Raw genomic sequence first — 21,143 nt, forward strand, 5'->3', positions numbered from 1 at the left:
CACTGTGCTTTCACGAGTGACTCCAGAACCATGATATCCTACAAGTCCTTCCCTTCTACCAGTCTCTCAAGCTGCCCAATCCTTTTTATCCCAGAGCTTGGATGAAATTCCCAGGAAATAGAGCCCAACGCGCTATTCAAGGGAGCCATTATTCTGCCGTAGTGCTTTAAAAAGGGAGAAATCTCATGTGCTATGACAAGTTCCTTGAAAAATACCCTCTGTGTTTCATTGCAAATGCAGGTCTGACCGCTCCCGTTCTGCCCCAAACCGTCGCAGGATTCATCCTTCCCAGGTTCTCACCTTCCAATAGCTTCTTCCTACACAGAGCATGTCTTGTACTCTTATCAATTTGATCTCTTCTCTTTCTTGCCCAATTCTGGATTTCTCAGAGCCTTCACTGAGCATTAATCTACACTTGGCATACATCGTGAGCAGATACATCAGTTATTCTTGCAAACACATTCAATAAAAGTTTTGCAAAAAAGCTAGCTCTCTATTGAGCTAGCTCAATCATTCCCCACCTCCATATAACTCTGGCTTCACACAAATGATATCAACAGCTACCAAAACCATGAGTCCATTTTTTCCAACAGGATCCCATGAAATGTAATCCATCCCTAGCACCCAGATGACCAGAGGCAGGCTCCCCTTGGTGCCAAGCCAGACCATGTGCTCATATCACAAACAGATTCAGTTTCCTTTGAATGTTCACCCTGGAACATTAACAGACTAATGATCAAGCTCCAAATGAATGAGCTCTCCCTGGCAAGACGTCACCTGTGCTGCTGAGCATTGTTACCAACATAAGGGTCAGCACAGCACCTTTAACATACATCCTGCAAGCACAAATGCATTGTATTTCCTAAAATCCCATACCAGAATTGTGTATTACAGCTTGTAAATCTCCTTCCCTTGAATAATAGCAGCTATATCCCATCACAGATATCTATAGATAACACAGCTACTGACTGTCCATATCCAAATACTGACCCTCTGCTCTTCTCAGTCCATTGCTGGGCGTGCTCAAAAGGAAGCTTTTCGGATGCTAAAGGAAACAGGCTTTTGAGGTAAGTGACAGCAGAACAGCTTTACACTGACTAACAGGCTGTTCTCATCCCCAGCCAGCCCCTATCAGCATGGATGAGAATCCCTAGAAGATTTTTCTATTGCATCAAAGCTCAAAGGGAACCTTGAAAGCCTGACTGCATTTTCAGACACAGGCTTCTGTCACTGCAACTTCAGAGGGGATCTGTGCTTCTGCTCCTCCCTCCGCATGGCCACCATCTCAGTGCATGAGAATAATCCTTGAAATAAAACAAAGGATCAGGTTCAGTATTCCCAGAAGAAAAAAACATTTCCTTATTCCTGCCTGGAGAACACAGACTTCTAAAGAAAGCTGCCAGCCCTGACCTGGCTCATGTAAAGCGTGCTAATTACAGTGAAAATCTGAAGAAAGCAAGAGCGGGAGGGAGAGAAAGAGAGCTAGACTGCAGCTCACACAAATGACAGCTTGAGCAAACTTTTCCTGCTGCTATAAATAACGGCCTGCAGGGCACAGCGTGCAGGATCCCAGCTCCCAGCACCTCGCAGACCCCACAGCTTGGCCCCCAGCCCCAGAGGCAGCAGCAGCCCTGTTCACATACATAACCACACCGCCTGCTGAAAGCCTCTCTTGTCTGCAGATTTTATGCATTTCTCTCTTCTGGCAACCCACTCCCCCATTATGCTGTCATTCTCTTACTCCTTTTCCTTTTTCAGTCTGCACATTTACTGTGGTTTCCCTTAATTGCACTGCTTTGCAGCTCTCCATCTCTTTCTCCACGTTTTTGTTGCTAAGATGCCCTGGAGTACCCCAACAGGGCTCCTCCTTCCAGCTGCTTACAGCTGCTCTCTAGCCCCAAAGGCTTTGTCCATCAGGAACCTGAAGGAAATCACTGTGGAGTGCTGAGCCGCTCACAGCACACAGCTCCAGCTCTCTCCTGGTTTAGGAAATGAAGCCCCACTTTCAGGCTCAGGGGAAATGAAAGCAATGCAGTTTCCCTGCAGCCACTTCCTCCAGCTGGTAATGCAGATAAAGATGTCAAAGCCACATGCAAGAGGCAGGAGAAAGCAACGACAGTGCGGGTCCCACAGTTCTGTGCCCAACCAGACCAACAGCTTCCTCTCTGTCCTAAAAACTTGGCTTCCCAGTGTTTCCCCAATGACACAGGATGACACAACAAAGCTGGCACTGAATTCTGCTGTGCTCAAGCAGCTGAACTCACAGAATCACACAGAATCACAGAATCACCCGGGTTGGAAGGGACCTCAAGGATCATGTAGTTCCAACCCCCCTGCCTAGCAGGGCCACCAAACACACACATTCAGATCAGGTTGCCCAGGACCCCGTCCAACCTGGCCTTAAACACATCCAAGGACGGGGCATCCACAACCTCCCTGGGCAGCCCGTTCCAGGGCCTAACCACTCTCCTTGTAAAGAACTTCCCCCTAGCATCCAACCTAAATCTTCCCTCCTTCAACTTCGATCCATTTCCCCTAGTCCTGCTGTTGTCAGCCCTTTTGAAGAGTTTACTCCCCTCGTGGGTGTAGGTTCCCTTCAGGTATTGATAGGCTGCAATGAGGTCACCCCGCAGCCTTCTCTTCTCCAGGCTGAACAAGCCCAACTCCCTCAGCCTGTCCTCATAGGGGAGGTGCTCCAGCCCCCTGATCATCTTAGTCGCCCTCCTCTGGACCCTTTCCAAAATCTCAATGTCTTTCTTGTACTGAGGGCTCCACACCTGGACACAGTACTCCAGATGGGGCCTCACAAGAGCCGAGTAGAGAGGGACAATCACCTCCCTGTCCCTGCTGACCACCCCTCTCCTGATGGAGCCCAGGATCCCATTTGCCTTTCGAGCTGCCAGAGCGCACTGCTGGCTCATGTTCAGTCTCTCGTCCATCAGGACCCCCAGGTCCTTCTCTGCCGAGCTGCTCTCAAGGACCACTCCTCCCAGCCTGTACGGGTGCCTGGGGTTCTTCCGGCCCAAATGCAAAACCTTGCACTCTGCCGTGTTGAACCTCGTTAGGTTCACCCGAGCCCAGCCCTCCAGCCTGTCGAGGTCCCTCTGAATGGCATCCCTTCCTTCCACTGTATCAACTGCACCACTCAGCTTGGTGTCGTCAGCAAACTTGCTGAGGGTGCACTCAATTCCCTCATCGATGTCATTAATAAAGATGTTAAAGAGCACCGGTCCCAAGACAGACCCTTGGGGGACACCACTTGTTACCGGCCTCCACCTGGACATAGAGCCATTGACCACCACCCTCTGTCTGCGGCCTTTCAACCAGTTTCTTACCCATCGGGTCGTCCACCCATCAAATCCACTTCCCTCCAATTTGGAGATGAGGATGTGGTGGGGGACCATGTCAAAGGCCTTGCTCAGGTCCAGGTAAATGACATCAGTCGCCTTCCCTTCGTCCACCAATGCCGTCACTCCATCATAGAAGGCCACAAGATTAGTTAGGCATGACCTTCCTTTGGTGAAGCCGTGCTGGCTGTCTCGGATCACATGCTCATTCTTTATGTGATCGAGCATGTTGTCCAGGAGGATCCGTTCCATGATCTTCCCAGGCACGGAGGTGAGACTCACCGGCCTGTAGTTCCCCGGGTCCTCCCTGCTCCCCTTCTTGTCAATGGCAGTGACGTGACCCTTCCTCCAGTCATCCGGGACCTCACCTGACAGCCACGACTTCTCAAATATGATGGAGAGCGGCTCGGCAACCACCTCAGCCAGCTCCTTCCTCTTGAATCTCAGCTTTGGATGTGTGTCTGAGAGGGCAGTAAGTCTATTTCCATTTTGCTTATGTAAGCAAGGGTGAATCAAGCCCAGGTTTCTCTGATCTTGTGTTACATTTAAGTCATAACCAAGTCATATTTAACAGATGCATGCACATATCTTTATGCGTACTTTCCAGAACCCAGAGCTAAAAACCCTTTTCAGATAGAGCCTCCAACAGATCTGCTGCTAAAGCCCAGCCCCAGTGACTGGGCCCTTCTGGCAGCCCCACAGTGCTGACACCCTGGCCTCACGAGTGTCCCCTTCCCAGTGACAGTCAGAGGAGAAGCAGAGAAATCATGCCTGCTATTCAATGAGACAACTCAGTTCCATGTGGGCCCATGGGAACTTAACAAGGTTCAACAAGGCCAGGTGTGAAATGCTGCATGTGGGTTGGGGCAATGCCAGATGTGTGTGCAGACTGGAAGAAGAAGAACGTGAGAGCAGCTCTGCGGTGAAGGACATGGGGGTCTTGGTGGACAGAACAGTGGATGTGAGCCAGCAGTGCCCATGTACAGCCCAGAAGACCAACTGTAGAAGCTGTTGGTGCTCCATTCCCAGAGATGCCCAAGGCCACGCTGGATGGGGCCCTGGGCAGCATGGGGACAACTAGCCCACAGCAGGGGCTGTGCCAGGATGGCTTTTAAGGCCCCTTCCAACCCAACCATTCTGTGATTCTATGGTTCCCGTTGCCACAGAGCTTACGTAGACTTCTTCTGTCCCTTTTTATCTGCAGGTTACAAACGAAAAAAAAAAGTGGTAAAGTCATGCTAGCTTCTATATACCTATATTTCTATTCCACAGGAAAGAGCCAAACAATTTGGGAATAGCAGAACATTCCTGGTTCATTTGACAATTAATCCATCACTACGGACCCTGGATTTGGAACAGCTCACTACCATCTCCTCCTCTGCTCCCCAAAACTGACAGCTCAGTGCTGCAGGCAGCACAGCCACCTAGTCCTGCCTTCAGGGAGGGGATCTCATATTTGCTCAGGATGTGCCAAATTAGTGCTCCAATGTTTTTCAGATGTCTGTCTTCTTCACATATCATCCATCTGCACCTCTCTGCTCTACTTCATGCAGCTCTTGCATAAATCCACTGCCAGAGCACTTCCCAATTGACTCTCCTTGCACCCGGAAGAACATCACGCCGTGAGCTATTTCATTCGAGGGGAGCTGCAGCAGGAATACTCTGACAGAACATTCTTTGGCTTCAAGCAGTTGTACAGACATGAACTGCTCAACAAGGACTACAATTGTGGCTAATAACAAAAGGAAATCAGAAATAATTCTTCCCCATGCTAATACAGCACAGGAAGCATACGCCAGCCACGCATAGGAGTGCACCAACCCTGGTGCTGCAGACTTTGGACTACTGTAGGAGGTACATAAAAGCAGCAGGACGCTCGTCAGAACATAAATCAAAAGCAAGGTTACTAAAATATAGAGAAGCATGGAAATAAGATGAAAGGGATCAGAGATCACAAAAGAGGGACCGGGAAAGAAGCTAGGTTATCTTCTCCCTGCCAGAGAGAAGCAGATAGAATTTAGTTACATGCTTCATCTAAATGTCATCAGTCTGGGGCCAGTGAACTGCTAAAGAGAAAGGAACGAGATTGGCCACCTTATCTGTGAGCAAACAACACGAAGAGATGTCAGACTGCACAGCTGGCCCGGCACGCAGCTACACAGCCTGCTGAAAAAACACATCCCAAGGCCACAGTTGGCTCTGTTGTGTTGCTCTTTTTCAATAACGTGCTCATCCTAAAGCTCTCACTGGGGTCCAGGTCACAATTCAGCGAGGAAAATGTCATCTTCCCTGAAGAAAATCAGCAAGGTCATCCTCAAAACATCAGTAAATCAGCTGTTTTAGCAAAACAAAGGGAAGCAGCAACTTCACTTCTCTATCAATGATAAAGGACAGAAATTGATCCCCAATCTTCCTGCAGAACTTACCAGAAGAGAGGGGTTCATCCCCACAGAATGGGCAGGGCCATGACTTTAGCAGCTCTCTGAAAAAGGACGCATTCTCAGATTGATTTCTGCAAGAAGACCCTTTCTTGTAGTCTGGCAGATGATAATTCCAAATGCTAAATGAGTCTTCACACTCCAATTTATAACCCAAACAGGATTATAAGGGGGAAAAAAAAAGCTGTTTATTCAGATATATTCCAGGACAAGTGATCGGCTCTGAGCCAAGACAGAAAAAGACAGATTTAGACCATTAGACAAGAAAACACTTTTTCCTCTCCTGCTGTAGGCTATGTATCATTATCCCTGTAATTAAATTTAGTGCCTTTGTGGCAATGTCTTCTGCAGAATTTATTTAAGTGTGGACTTTCTTTCCCTCTCCTTTAACTACAGTACAATTAACTGTGAAGTGTTCACTCATTTCAAGCTTTTCAGCTGGGCATCAGAATTTAGTGCCTTGGTGGGAATGCAATCATCTTGGAATAGAATGTGAACACAAGACCTGTGGTTTGGCAACTTTCACCTTTGTTGAAAGTGAGTTTTCGAAGCTTGGAAGAAAAAAAAACAAAAAAAGCTTTTTTAATTCACCTTTTCCAGTTACAGCACATGATTCAGATCCTCATCCTTGACGAGAGCTCGAAGGCCTCAAAACAGGATCATGTGGCAGTTAACACAAGTGATTAATACATAATGAAGCACCTAAGTATCAGGCAAAAGCCTAGCTCAGGTCTGAAATCTCCTGCATCACATAATCCTGTGTTACTTCGTTCTTCAATTTCTGCACTTAAATTCTGAATGCAGGCAAACAATCAGGCCAAGTTCTTTTCTGGGCAACGTGGGAAAGCATTTCCAGACTTTCTGCACAGTAATTACAGGAGTTACGCCTGCATTCTTGCAGAAACTTTTTGCTCAACTTAAACTCTGCACAGACCTCAGAGACCACCAAGCCTAGCCCACAGCACTGGCAAACCATGGCAGCTTTGTCTCAGTCTGAGATGTGCGTGTATGACAGCACAACAACTGCAGAAGATCATCATCTTGTCAGATGGCTCCAATTCTTTTCCCAAAATAGGACTGTAATCACAAACTCTGAACGAGGGATCTCCTCAGCACTCACCAACAGATCACAGGACAACTGCAGCTGGACGCCGGGTATCTTCTCACAGCTCTTCATGTTCCTTCCTCCAGTCCAATACCCGGGCTTCTGGCATCGGGCTGCCAAGCTGTGGTGACCTCAGGAAAACATGCTTGCTTCTCTTCGGTCTCTTCCCTCTGTTTAGCTGCAGGGAGCTATCAGGCAGCTCAGTTTTCCACACTCCTTTCTTTCTTTGACAATTGTAGTAACACTGCAAAATATTGTAGTAACTTCACTGCATGGGGAAATCATCATCAGAACCAGTTAGTGATCAGTTTATGGTTGGAAGCAAGAGAATCAACAACTCATTTGTACATATTAGCATCACTATTCATATGAACACCCAGTTATTTTGTACATCTCAGGATGCACAACATTCAAAACAGTCAGTTGAGAGAGTCACACCAGTAGGCCAGAATGATCGCTCTGGAACAAAACTACTGGTAGAATGATGCCATAAGTAATTCACTGACAGCTCAGGGATCTCTCCTGGCACCACTGAAACTGCAAGGATGTTCCAGCCACCAGAGTGAAGTTAATCTGGAGAAGGAAAGAAGTACATAAAGGGCACCAGAATGACCCCAGCACCTTCCCACACCAGCACATCCATTTGCAACACGGGCAGCTACACATGTCTTCTCCCCTCTCCTTCCTCACCCCTAGTACTCCCATTCTTTCCCCTAATTACCCAGGGAGAGAACCAACAGAAGAAAATAGGAAGTGTATGCATTTCCATGCAGGAAAGAAGCAGGAGATTTGGTTTCTAAGGCGTGTTACGTTATAGGATAAACCTTCCAATACCGTTGGTTGAATAGAGTTAGAAAACAGTAATGTTCTCAGGACAGAAGTCAAAGAATCCAGAAATAAAACGTCAGACAGGAGGAGAGAAGGAAAGAAGTCAATGACTGAGTCAGCACAGCCAGCCACCTTAACACAGCACCCAGGCATCAAGTTCTGCTCATGCTGCCAGCAGGGCTGCGGTGACCCCTGCGCCATCCATCCCTGCCAGACACCAGAGCAGGTGCCACAAGCACACAGCCCCCTCCAGTTTTCCTTCAAGTGCCTACAGCTTCAGGACATGCCAGTTTCAGGGCAATCTGACGAGATTTGCTGCTGATTGTTGCAAAGTTAAGAACAGTATTTTTGGGTGAGTTTTTCCTCCCTCCACCCGGAAGCTGAAGTCACGTTCTTTAAATAGCTCCAAGTCTTCAGTAGGTGCCCTTAGCATAACGCTGCAGAGAAGACAGAGCCATCCTTTAAACAAACACTCAAAAGCTTTTCTGTACACATAACTCAAATTGCATTTTATGGTACGGGTAAAACATAAAGCATAAGGACTACAAGGAAATGATAGCATTCCCATTGAGCACAGAGGAGCGAACACCCCTGCACTCCCCTGCAGCTCAGAGCCAGGTGTGAGCCACGCCACTGCCTTTGCTCATGGGACAAATTGTGTTGACTTCACTACAGGTCAAAGAAACAGGATGTGCAGCTCAAAAATTATGCATGTGTGAAAGCAACATCAAAGTGGACTTTATAACTGCAAAATGATGGGTTTTACTCACATGAAAGGATCCATTTTAATATCCAAACACCTTCTTTCCCTGAGCCTTCAGCTACCTTGACAAACTGCAAAAGCCACCAAATTCTCTCTCTAAAAGAGCCACTGGTGCTGAGCAGGAGCCAGGAGGTCACTGCCCCCAGGCAGGTGCACGTCTTGCACTGAACTGAGCTGAAAAATAGCATGAGCAGGGACAGGAGCACGGCAAAGTCCTGCATTTTGAACAGTAGGCAGCAGCTCAGTACAGTGGACACCAAACAGCCATCTCTGCCCTGAACGTGAGCTCTGCTTTAAGTGGGAGGTAGAAGTTGAATCAGAAGTATTTCATCTGGAACATTCGTTCAGATCAGGTTGCTAACCTTGCTTCCCAAGCACCACTCCTACGTGGGGTGCCTGAGCTCCCACCCAGCAGAAACGTGCAGCCTTCCTGCTGCCCCCCACGTGCTAAGGGCACTGAGCTGCTGACCTAGGACAGCAGGCTCGTGCATCGCGTTGTCCACCTTGTCATCAACTCTGCGGCCACGAGCAGCGAGGCAGCCTGGGGGACACTGCATGAAATCCTATCTGTTCAGCTGAGAAATACTACGGTTAGGGGGAGGAGGATGCATTATACTTGTTTCCCATTCCAATCAAAGATGCAATCTTTTCCCCACCTTTCTTGACAAATCCCCTTAGATTTGAGAACTCAAGCCCTTGCATATCCAATCTGTTCCCATAGGAACCTAACAGCCACAACTGCTTCCAACCTCATCTCTTCTCCCAGTAGCAGAAATATCAGATGAAGTCTTAGTAGCCTTGCTTCTCTGCAGCAGGAACATCATGCATATTTGAAGAAGAGCTAAAGATAACACTTTTCTTCCACTCCTGCTCCCTCCAGAAAGGGAGGGTCACTGAGTCAAAGACCTTCCTCTTATCCTCCTCGATTATTTGGCACCTGACATTTTTACCTTCTCCAAAAACCTAAGAATTTAAACAAAAACTTCATTATCAAGCAGGCACTTCAGGGAAACTCCTGTAGAGAGGTAATTGGGTGGGCACAAGGCAGCTAAGCCACCATCACGACCTTCACCTAAAGCACAAGGAAGCCAGCGGGCACGTTGTTGGAACGCAGGATCTCCTGGTTCTCTGGGCTGTGATGAGCAAGAGAGTCCCAGCATGCTGCCCTCCGGCACTGCCCAGTTTGGGGTCTGGCACTTCCAGCAGCAGGAGACCAACCCGCAGCTCCTCCTGTCAAAGCAAAAGCTGCGAGCATGAGCACACTGGCATGACCAAGCAGTCCACACCAGGAAAAGGATCAGGGGGTTCGCTCACACGCCCCACCCAAAAGGTTTAATATTTGAGGAAGGAAATCAAGCGTGTTAGCCAAACGAAGCCTGTTGAAAGTTCAACTTGCTCTTTCTTCAGGAGTGTTTAGCCCTCATGGTTCAGAGCAGAGGCTGAAGAGCTATATTTTCTCATGCTTGCCAAAGGGAGTGTTCTGGCATCACACCAGGTAGCTTCCAGTCGGACGGTTTGCAAAGCAAATCCATGTGAACGTGGCAGTTTTCATGTCATAAATCAAGTAATTTGAAGTGAAAAGGTTCCTGATTCCTTCAGCCACACCCTTTTCTGCATTTGCACTCAAAGAAATTCGTTTCACGACCGCGACATACAGAGCAGCTACATGAAATGCAATCAATCCGCGTGCAAAAGCAACAAGCACCATTTCTCCCCGTTCTGCTTAACTCTGTTAAGTTCCAACAAGCGTGCCTTCCCACCTACTGCTGAGGTCACACAGGTGAGGTCTCATTTCCTGCACACACAGTTAGGTGGGAAGCAAGACAAGAGCCTTCTGCATTTTGCCATCTTCTGTTCAATTAAAATCCCATCCATTACACTGATGTCAAGTCGTCTTCTGTCTATAACAAATTAAGTGTTAATAGAGAAGCAACTGGAAAAGCAAAAGTTTCCAGAGGATAAATATTATGGCATCTTGGGACATACAGGCCATTGGCTTGTCCACTGCACATCATTAGTGTCATAGAGGATAATGAGCTCAGAGAACAAGACATGCAGTGCTGCAAACTTCCACGTTCCCTTAAGCAACTCCGTCTTCTCCCTGCTCACCCAGGCAACCTGCCTCAGTCTGGGCAGCTAACAGAAGCATCCACGCACCCGGGAGATGCCACACAACTTACTCTACATGAATGTGCACGCTCTCATTTCAGAGCATACAGTGAATTTCCTTCTACCCTCTTGACACAAGAAATATTTCTGAGAGACCAGTCATTAATAGCAGCCTCAGAACAGATCTGTTATCTCACCTCCGTGCTTCTGCAGCACAGCCTCAAAATACAGAACAACTTCTTACCCGGCTTTCATTAAGCGTCATGCCAGAAGTTCGAGTCCCACAAAGCCTCATTTCCTCTTCTTGCCCTCCATGCTGAACACTTTGTTCATTAATCTCCGTCTCCACAAATGTCTGCTGTCTGAGACTTGCATTTAACGTCGCCCAACCACCCCAAGCTCCTCCATTTGCAGACCCACAGGCCCACAAGGGTACAGGAGAATAAAGAGCCAGACAAGCTCTGGTTCACATGTATGGCATACAGCAGCACACTCAATTTGCTGCTCTTTACTGCTTCCACTAGAAGGAAAAACTCTAATGCTGAAGGTAATACCACCTTCGTGGGTCCCGGTCAGAGTAGTCCATCACAAAACACACATGGTGTGTCCCAAAGAATAAAGATATCACCAACCTCAGAGTTCCTAACAGGGGGCTTTCACGACATTCCAAGCAGCAAAGAGATGTGGAATCAGGATAGCAGGGACACGAATGTTTCTCACACTGTGAGGAGCAGGGTTTGTGTTGTTGTTTCCTTCAGCGCAAGTCCAGCCACCCAGGGCCGGCACAAATGCACGTCCAGCAAACCTGCAACTTGGTTACAGAACTGCAGGAGTGTGCCCACACATCTCTCCTTTCTCCAAATACCTGCTGCCCACCTCGCAGAGGATCTTCAGGCTTCCCGCCCACCTTTCCCCTCAACCAGCTCACACACCTCCTTCACTGCCACTAATTAAACATAGCTGGCACTTCCTGCGCTTGCGCAGAGCTCATATGCCACACACTCCCAATTCACTGTAAATAGGAGCAGCAGGTTTCTGTGAGGCACTCGAGACACACTCACAACACCTTCTCAGCCTTGACAGGAGAATGAGCCCTTTCTGCAGCACCCTGTATGGTTCCCACCCCAAAAACGGCCTGCGCTAATTCCTCCACCTTCATCCAAAGTGAGAGCAAGGCCTCAAAGAATTGATAAATCCCTTTCTCTACCAGCAGAGAGCTGGAGTCCTATAAAAAAGAAGGTTAAACAACTGATCAACTACATGCACCCAGCTAAGGGCTTTCTCTCAGCCTCCTCTAAGCTAGAGACAATGTGGAAGCATCCAGGGCAGCTCTGCGTTTGTGGATGTCCCACTTTCCTACTGAGTTAAAGCTGACGGTGGCCCCTGAGGTATTCTGAAAGGTTTGCTCTTAGAGAGCTGGAAAGAACACATCTTCCTTTTTCTTCTGTCCCCAGAAACCAACAGGGAAATAGACTTGTTTCCAAAAGCACAGTACTGAACCAGGGAAATTCAGAGGGGAAAGGGATTCTGGTGTAAGAATAACAGGGCTTCCTGCAGGGTGGAGTTCTACCGGCACAGTTCTGTGAGGGCATCCTGCCCTGCACTCCTCTCATGTCACTGAGGTTCGAGGAAAGCTGGACTCCTTCCCATTTTAGAACACACACATCTCAGGGAAGGCAGCTCTCTCTCCCTATGCTCTTCATTGTTCGTCTGCCAAGTGGTTTTTGCCTCATATTAACCTCGGATGGAAGACTTGAAAGAGCAAGCAGCCTCTTTCTACTGGAAAATAAGTGAAAATGGCAAAGGTGAGCGGAAGAGCAATCCCGTAGTGTTCATATAGAGAATCTCTCATTAAAGACATCTGTCGCTACTTTCCATACGTTCTGCTCAGGGAAGAGCATCCACCACAGCGTAACAGAAGTCACAAACTGCTGCTTCTTTGCTTTCTTTTGAAGAATAAGCCAACCCACCATTCAGTAGAGCAGATTGGAACTTTCATTTCCGCTGACCAGGGACCACAGGCCGCCATCCCTCTAAGTGCAGAGGCTGAGGTTCAGAGTTGAATGCTCTCATTCAGTAAGCGGTTGTCACTAGCAGACGCTTGAATGCCATGGAGATGGTGACAAACAACTGAATCAGACAGCACAGGAACAAGAGGAGCACTGTAGTGTAAAAGGCTGGGTCTGGCAGAGAGGTGATGCACTTGCACCTTCTAAAAGACAGACCGTCTCAGCAGGGAAGAGCCTGGAACACAGCATACAGACTGCTGGGCTAGAAAAACTTCTCCACTTCACAGAATCATGGAATGGCTGAGGTTGGAAGGGACCTTAAAAGCTCCCCCAGCCCCAGTGCCTGCCCATGGGCTGGCTGCCTCCCATCACCTCAGGCTGCGTAGGGCATCATTCAGCATGGCTTTGGGCACCTCCAGGCATGGGCAGCAAAGCAAGCAGCAAAGCTGTCCACTTCCTGCTCCTGAGTCGGTTAGCAATGGGGAGCTGCACTGAGTTCACTGACTGCTCCAAATTTCAGAGTGACATCCGAGCTGAATTTCAGCAAGGAAAGAATATCCATCTTGGATATTATCAAAGACGTGCCAAGCATAAAGGCAAGTTACAAGATAGAACCATAGAATGGCCTGGGTTGAAAAGGACCACAAAGATCACGTAGTTTCAACCCCCCTGCTATGTGCAGGGTCACCAAGCACCAGACCAGGCTGCCCAGAGCCACATCCAGCCTGGGTTGAATGTAGATGAAAAACACTTCTGATACAATCCAGTAATACAGTATGCGAGGTAACAGAAGATAGGAATTGCTTTATTTAGGACAGTCGTAGGCTGACTGAGATACTGCAAACTCACAAAAAAAGCATGTGACTTGCTCTTGTGCTAAAGGAAGCGAAATAGTTAATTTCCCACGAGAGAAAATAGCAGAGCTTTGCAAGATCACTTAGCAGCTCACATGGGGAAAAAGCAAGCCTCCAGAGGCTCAGACTTCTGAACTGGCATCTCTATTCTAAAACCACATCAAGGCTTTATCTACAGCTGTAAACACCAGCAAGCATGTTACACAAACCATTTTTATTTTTCTTTGTGAAAGATGCAGAGTTGTGTGAATTCCAAGGTTATACATAAGAAATCCAAGAGAAAAACTTCTGGGGAGAAATGCACTTCAAGTTTTTACCCATAGCAACCTGCCCCTTTTTATGGTACTTACTGCAAGAACACCATACAAGATACTGAATTTTGCCACTTCTTCCTATTATCCAATACAGGATTCAGTCTGCCTGCATCTGAGCTCAGGATACCCCAGGTCTGTGCTATGCAGAATCCCTCTACGCCAATAAACCAAACAGAAGGTACGAAAGAAAGACACAGCAAAGGCTTGGAGCACCTCACAGAATCACAGAATGGCCAGGGTTGGAAGGGACCTCAAGGATCATGAATCTCCAACACCCTGCCACATGCAGGGCCACCAACCTCCATATTTAATACTACACCAGGCTGCCCAGGGCCCCGTCCAATCTGGCCTTGAACACCTCCAGGGATGGGGCATCCACAACCTCTCTGGGCAGCTGTTCCAGCACCTCACCACTCTCATAGGAATGAACTTCCCCCTGACATCCAACCCAAATCTCCCCTCCCTCAACTTAAAACCATTTCCCCTTGTCCTGCAGTTATCAACCCTTTGATTCCCCTTTAGGTACTGAAAGGCTACACCCTACAGCCTTCTTTTCTCCAGGCTGAACAAACCCAGCTCCCTCAGCCTGTCCTCATAGGGGAGGTGCTCCAGTCCCCTGATCATCTTTGTGGCTCTCCTCTGGACCCTCTCCAACAGCTCCCAGTCTTTCCTGCACTGGGGGCTCCAGACCTGGACGCAGTACTGCAGATGGGGCCTCACAAGAGCAGAGTAGAGGGGGACAATCACCTCCCTGTCCCTGCTGGCCACCCCTCTTCTGACGGAGCCCAGGATCCTATTTGCCTTCCAAGCCCCAAGAGCACACTGCTGGCTCATGTTAAGCTTTTCATCCATCAGGACCCCCAGGTCCTTCTCTGCAGGGCTGCTCTCAAGCACCGCTCCTTCCAGTCTGCATGGATGCCTGGGATTCCTCCAGCCCAAGTGCAAAACTCTGCACTTTGCCGTGTTGAACCTCATGAGGTTCACCCAGGCCCACCTTTCCAGCCTCTCGAGGTCCCACTGAATGGCATCCCTTCCTTCCACCGTGCCAACCGCACCACTCAGCTTGGTGTCGTCAGCAAATTGCTGAGGGTGCACTCGATTCCATCGATGCCACTGATAAAGTTGTTAAGAGCACCAGTCCCAAGACAGACCCCTGGGGACGCCACTCGTTACCGGCCTCCACCTGGACACAGAGCCATTGATGACCACCCTCTGTCTGCAGCCTTTCAACCAATTCCTTATCCATGGAGTGGTCCACCCTTCAAATCCACATCCCTCCAATTTGGAGATGTGGTGGGAACCATGTCAAAGGCCTTGCTCAAGTCCAGGTACATGACATCGGTCACCTTTCCCTCATCCACCAGTGCCATCACTCCATCACAGAAGGCCACCAGATTTGCCAAGCATGACCTTCCCCTGGTGAAGCTGTGCTGACTGTCACGGATCACACGCCCATCCCTCATCCAGGAGGATCTGTTCCATGATCTTCCCAGGCACAGAGGTGAGACTCACCAGCCTGTAGTTCCCAGGGTCCTCCTCGCTCCCCTTCTTGTCAATGGCAGCGATGTGACCCTTCCTCCAGTCATCTGGGGCCTTACCTGACAGCCACAACTTTTCAAATATGATGGAGAGCAGCTCGGCAACCACCTCAGCCAGCTCCTTCAGAGCCCTGCGATGCAGCCATCCGGCCCCATAGACTTAGACACCTACACATTTATGGTACTGTCGACTAGCTAATTACTTCTATACCTACTTCCTGCATCTATAATCACTGGATAAAATCATCTCACCACATCTCTACAGGAGGAAGAAAAACAGCAACAAATTCAGTATCAGCAAGTCTCTTGCTCTGCAAGTGTAGCTCTAAGCTCTTCAGTAACACAGCAGCCTCACTGTTTAGGTGCTTCAAGCAAACCTTCCCATCTCACACGTCAGCAAACTGCACCAAGCCAGGCATCCCAGCTGTAAAGGCAGCAAGCAGACTCGTGCAGGGGGCCATCAGCGCCCTCCCACCCACCCCTATGGGCGAACCGGAAGCTCGGGGGTTAAAAACACACAGCAAAACTCCCTACACTCTGCTTGCAATGTAGATTTTTCTACTCTTGCTGCAAGGAAGGTGAAAATAATGCATTTTCTTTTTTTTTTTTTTTTTTTTTTTTTTTTAATTTAATCTTTTAGTTTGTCATCAGGTGTAAGAGGTAAGGGACCTGCACTCCTCTCACTGGATGGGGCAGAAGAAAAGATAACAAGGAGGAAGGAAAAGAATGGAAATGAAGAAATAAATGGTCGAAAATAGGGGGCACATTTTTTCCTCCCCAGTACTCAGTAGGAATTTCATTCAAAATCATCAACAAGGTACAGCACTATTCTGTTCTGCATTTAAACCCAAATTTTGTGTGTGTTTTATGCTAGGACGTTCTACTTCTCTGTATGTTGCTCCTTCAAAGCCTGCAGGAGCGCTGCAAACAGTTAATTGCCTTCTCCAGCAGACCAGCTAAGGGTACGTTAGTTTCATAATGCTTTTGGATCCATATGCACCATATGACAAACTCAGGCACTCAAACAAGCCAGCAGGATGAGGAGACTGCTCAGCATCTTGTACTACAGAACCATACATACAGCAATTGCACTCAGAGGAGACAGGATGCATGCTGTACTGTCAGGGAGCAGAGTGAGATGTAGGTGTTTGTTTCCATTGGGCAAACTTTTCCCATTCTTTCCTTAACTCCCATTCCTTCACATTTCAAAGCTCACACCTAGATAGATTCTGCTGCAGGCAAGTTTTTAAGGTTTTTCCCTCAGGTTTCTCTTCAGAAAAAGTAAAGCCACCAAGTGTCAGCTTGAAGCTGAAGGAATGCAGGTCTAACCAGAAGTATCACAGCCATTCCCACCACCATGAAAAACATGTCCTGCATGTTTGTTTTGGCAGACATGGACTTGAATGCCATTATCATGTACGTACAGTGCAGAATAAAGAAGATACCTGCACAAAGCTTCAAGTTAAAAGCTTGATTTACTCAAGAGGAATCTGTTCCAGCATGAACAAACATCCCAACGCTATCCACATACCTCACAAGTCCCGTTGTCAGAGTACAGATAACATAAAAAGGGTGGTGAGGCACTGGAACAGGTTGCCCAAGGAGGCTGTGGATGCCCCATCCCTGGAGGCATTCGAGGCCAGGCTGGATGTGGCTCTGGGCAGCCTGCTCTGCTGGTTGGTGACCTGCACACAGCAAGGGGTTGGAACTGGATGATCTTTGTGGTCCTTTTCAACCCAGGCCATTCTGTGATAAAGGGCATTTTCATAAACCCCAAAGTCTTCCTTCTAAGAATCAACCAGCCCCAAAACTCTCTAAAAGCAGATTAAAATAATGTCACTGCTCCAAGCATCTCAATGGCTGCCTTACTGAATATAACTCCCTCAAAAACTGCTGCTGAACCCAGCTCAGGAGGTTCTTATCCACCTGCCGCATCGTTCTTAGAATCTGATCATCATTTGTAAGCAAGGGCTGCTAATTGCCACCGGGGTGGCAAGTTGAAAAGTGAAGGTTTCTCAGACAACAAGCAGGGCACAGGCAGATTCCCCATCACACAAACTACCAGAGCCGTTTCTATGAGTTTCTAGAGTAGCTGTGAAAACTTTTGCTGTGCAAGGAAAAAGTCCCAAGCATCCTTCCCCAGCAGCAGGGAGCACAGAATCCCCTCTGAACTAATGCAAGAAAGATCACGACACTGCAGGCAAGGCCTTAAGTGATTCAAAATCCTCCCTCACCTCCCAGAGTCAAGCAGCCTACCAAGCATATTGGGGATTATGCTCTCGAATGTAAGCAGTCCTGCAATTCTGCAGGCCCCCAGCTTGCCTGAAAGGCATCTGCAGAAGCAAAAAATCTGATGTTTGCATTGCTTTTGGAGAGTTTTCTAAGTCACGGAGGCTTGAAGGAACATGTGAATCCTGCTTGCAAATTCATACAATTCCACTGTAACACAGAAACCAAAGTGACCTAGTTTTGAGACTCCATCTGAAGATTAATTCACTTCTATGATGAGGCTGCACCTGAAATACCCCTGTGCCCGTTTTTGTCTTTGGTACCGTAAAAAGCTATCATAAAAAGCATCTGCATCTTCAACACCCTAGGACTAAAGCTCACATCTCAAGGATGCAAGCTCCATCCCCACTGAAGAAATATTTCTGACCTTCTCACTTTTCTTAATTTTAATCTTTCGCAGTGTTGCACAACTGTTCCTTCCTAGGGCTCAAAAAGAGGAACAGGCAGACGCAGCAGAGGGAAGTTTGCCCTTTTCATTGCCCATTTCCAGCGACAACTAAGCCTTCAGAAGCCACAGACATCCCAGTTTCTAAGAACTCTGCTATGATTCTGCAGACAGTGATCGAAAGGATCTAGCCTGGTGCCCTAAAATGGAACTCTGATCAAGCCTCATTTTACAGAGCAGCGCTAACGAGCTTGGTGCAGCAGCACGTAGTTCACAACACCAAGCCCAGAACTTTGCAGCATACTGCAAAGGGAGTAAAGTTTTACAAACACGGCAAAGATGGCGAGCCCCAAACAGTGATCAAAAGAGAGAAATATCTGTCCAGCTCCTTTCTGGATTTTAGTTACAGAAGTTCCATACTACATCCCTCACCCACAGTAGTGTTTCTGCCTGGACCTTGCCCATTAGCCATCACAGGGCTGCTTGCCTGCACATTCACCAGGCTGAGCAGTAATCTGATCAGCAGCTTTAGGAACCCAATGCAATTTTTATGACACAGAAAGCTAACACCTAGGACCACGAATAGCTTCACCTAGATAACGTTCTCTATTTTAAAGCCTTTCCAGCGGTGACCAACTCCTCCCCAGTCACACACAAACCCCCTGAACGGTTTAGACAATTCCCCACTGAAGCAGATGTCATAGAAGCCAGAGATCAAAGAATTTGGCTTTGCAGAAGACACTTTCTACAGTTTCATTGTCACCCTACCAGGGCTATTTTTAAAACACTTTGCCCGACCGCAGGATCTCCGAAGCTTCTCCTCACTCAACCAGAAAGCAGCAGGATGCAGCCACACACCCCCAGGTAACGCAGACTTTTATCCTGTAATCTCACCTTGGAGGAGGTTGCACTTTCACACAGAACCATTTTCTTCCAACAAACCATCAAGGACCGGCTCCCAACACACGACACTTACACCAGCGTACAGTCTACCTTCCCGCTGGGAACCGACTCCGCGCACCAGGATCTGCACAGCCAGCAACCTCCACGCTCCCCGCGTCCCCAGCACACAGGCAGGCGGGCGGCAATCCCCACAACGCTCACAGCACGGATCCTGGAAGCCCGGCAACGCCCCGGCTATAACACCTCGGTGACGCATCCCTCGAGCAGCAGGCGCATCTCTGACCTTAACTACAGACGGGGCCGGTCGCCCGCCGCGGCAGACGCATGGCACGGGAGCGCTCGCGGTGCTGGGAGCTCCTCCAGGCGCCGGTCCCTGTGGAGATGCGACCAAGGCTGAGAGACGGAACCCGCGCGTCACACCCACAGCGCTCTGCTGTCGCGGTGCCCCCGAAGCCGCCCGCGGGAAGGGACCGGCTCCTCCCATAGAGCCACATCGCGGCGGCGTCCCCGCCGAAGCCGAAGGGCGGCAGCGACAGCCGGTGGGACGCGGCACCCCGGGGGCGAGCAAAGAGCCGGGAGCGGCCGCAGCCGCTAAGGGCCGGAGGCCGCCCAGGCCGGCACCTGCCGCGAGGCCTCCTCCCTTCCCCTCCGGGCCCTGCCCGCCCCTCCTGCCGTGAGGCCCTGCCGCTGCCTGCCTGCCTCTCCCGGGGCCGCCCCCGCCGGCCCGCTACTCTTCGCCGGCCCGTTACTCTCCGCCGGCCGCCCTCACCTCCGCGCCGCCTCCCCCGCCGCAGGCCCAGGGCCGTCGCCGCCGCCTCCGCCTCCATGCCGGGGGCCGCGCGGCCCCCCGATTCTCTAACACCGCCTCCGCCCGTGCCGGGCCGCCCACTGCGTCAGCTTCGTAAGGGCCGCTACGCAGCCAGCGGTCGCCATGGAGACGGCCGAGGGGAGCGGGGAGGCAGGGGAGGCGGCGGCGCCCCCTGGCGGGGATGAAGCCTTCCTGCAGCGCTGGGGGAGCGGCCCCGCCTGGGCCAGGGGGGCTGATGATGATGATGATGATGATGATGATGATGATGATGATGATGATTATACCGTTTGTTTTAATTACCACCACCCCAGATACAGCACATCCAATTGCACTGCTCTTAAATTGGGCTTATGCTCACCTCAGTCAGCCTCCCAAACTCCTCCAGGAGAATTGCGATAAAGTCATCAATGGAAAAACAAAACAATATCAACAGGACTCCTACTTAGCATCCTCTGAGAGCACAGAGGACTCCTTGACAGCGTCTGCCTCCTGTTCAGTCACTGGGGTAAATCCATAAGCCAGCCTAATGCCTGCTGCACCTCTATGTATGGTTTGGAGCCGCCCTGAGATCACTTCATGCGTCTGAACAAACTCTCATCACCAGGTGATCATTGCAGCTGCTTCACCAGTGGATGGCACAGGATGTCTGAGCCAAACGCAGACAGAAACCAGCCCAGAGCTCTGCTGGGCGCAGCTAAATTCAAAGGGAAGGGCAAGAAGCCCTTCCCCAGCCTGCTGACTCTCCACCACCGTGTCAGCTCCATCATCTGCCGCTGAAGTGCTTCAAAACCAGCACCTTTGGGCTGGCTCTGCCCAGCTCAGGAGCTCCTCATGCTGTGAGCACCAGGTCCTTCACTGTCCACACCCAGAGCTCCCTGGGAAAGCTGCTCAGCCTTCATGCACGCAGAAGAAGCTGTAATCCCAGCCACCACCACTCTGGAGAGATGTTGAGGGTCAAAAACAGGAGCTTCCACCCAGCGGGGTACTGGAAACAGACATTTTGGAGATGCTGGTAGCACACGGCCAGGTTCCTAACATGTCACACTGGAGGGCTACAGGGTGCTCTGGAGCTGAAACGCCTCCCAGAATCGGGTAGGGCAGACCAGGATCTCCTTGCACACAATGAGGAGCATCTGTCACACACACGTGTGTGCTCAGTTATTGCACTGGCCTTGACAAAAAGCCTTGAAGCTGTTTCTCCCGCAGGTTGCGCTCAGCAATTCAGTGCAACCCTTACTGCTAATGATTCCAAGCACAAACTCATCCTCCAGCTGCTTTTCTAAATCTGTGCCAAATCTAACTATGGAAGCCAAGCCCCAAAGACTTGCTATAAATCCTGCCAGCACTTCCCCCTCCCAAGGACATTATCCAGCATTACCCAAGCTGTGATTCTTCAGCCCCAAAATTTCCCGCTGGTAAATAGCCATCTCCACTGAAGAGGAACGTTAAATAA

The 21,143-nt window shown here is 49.4% G+C and overlaps 1 protein-coding gene across 11 annotated transcripts in view; it reads right to left on the minus strand.

Annotated features, from left to right (window-relative positions):
* Positions 1-19,238, minus strand: part of DAGLA (diacylglycerol lipase alpha) — a 64,588-nt gene extending 45,350 nt beyond the window's left edge. For 2 of the 11 annotated variants that reach the window (XM_042813244.1, XM_042813243.1), the window contains exons 1-2: positions 6,906-14,031; positions 5,774-5,829 (exon numbers count right to left, since the gene is read on the minus strand). The gene's annotated coding sequence lies outside the window, so the exon portion shown is untranslated. The other 9 variants (XM_042813245.1, XM_042813247.1, XM_042813250.1 and 6 more) reach the window with 8 other exon arrangements.
* Positions 19,239-21,143: the final 1,905 nt, after the last annotated feature.

Source organism: Centrocercus urophasianus, unplaced genomic scaffold, assembly GCF_019232065.1.
Source record: "Centrocercus urophasianus isolate 14NV4802_14NV808 unplaced genomic scaffold, USGS_Curo_1.0 seq_14, whole genome shotgun sequence".
NCBI classification, from domain to species: domain Eukaryota; kingdom Metazoa; phylum Chordata; class Aves; order Galliformes; family Phasianidae; genus Centrocercus; species Centrocercus urophasianus.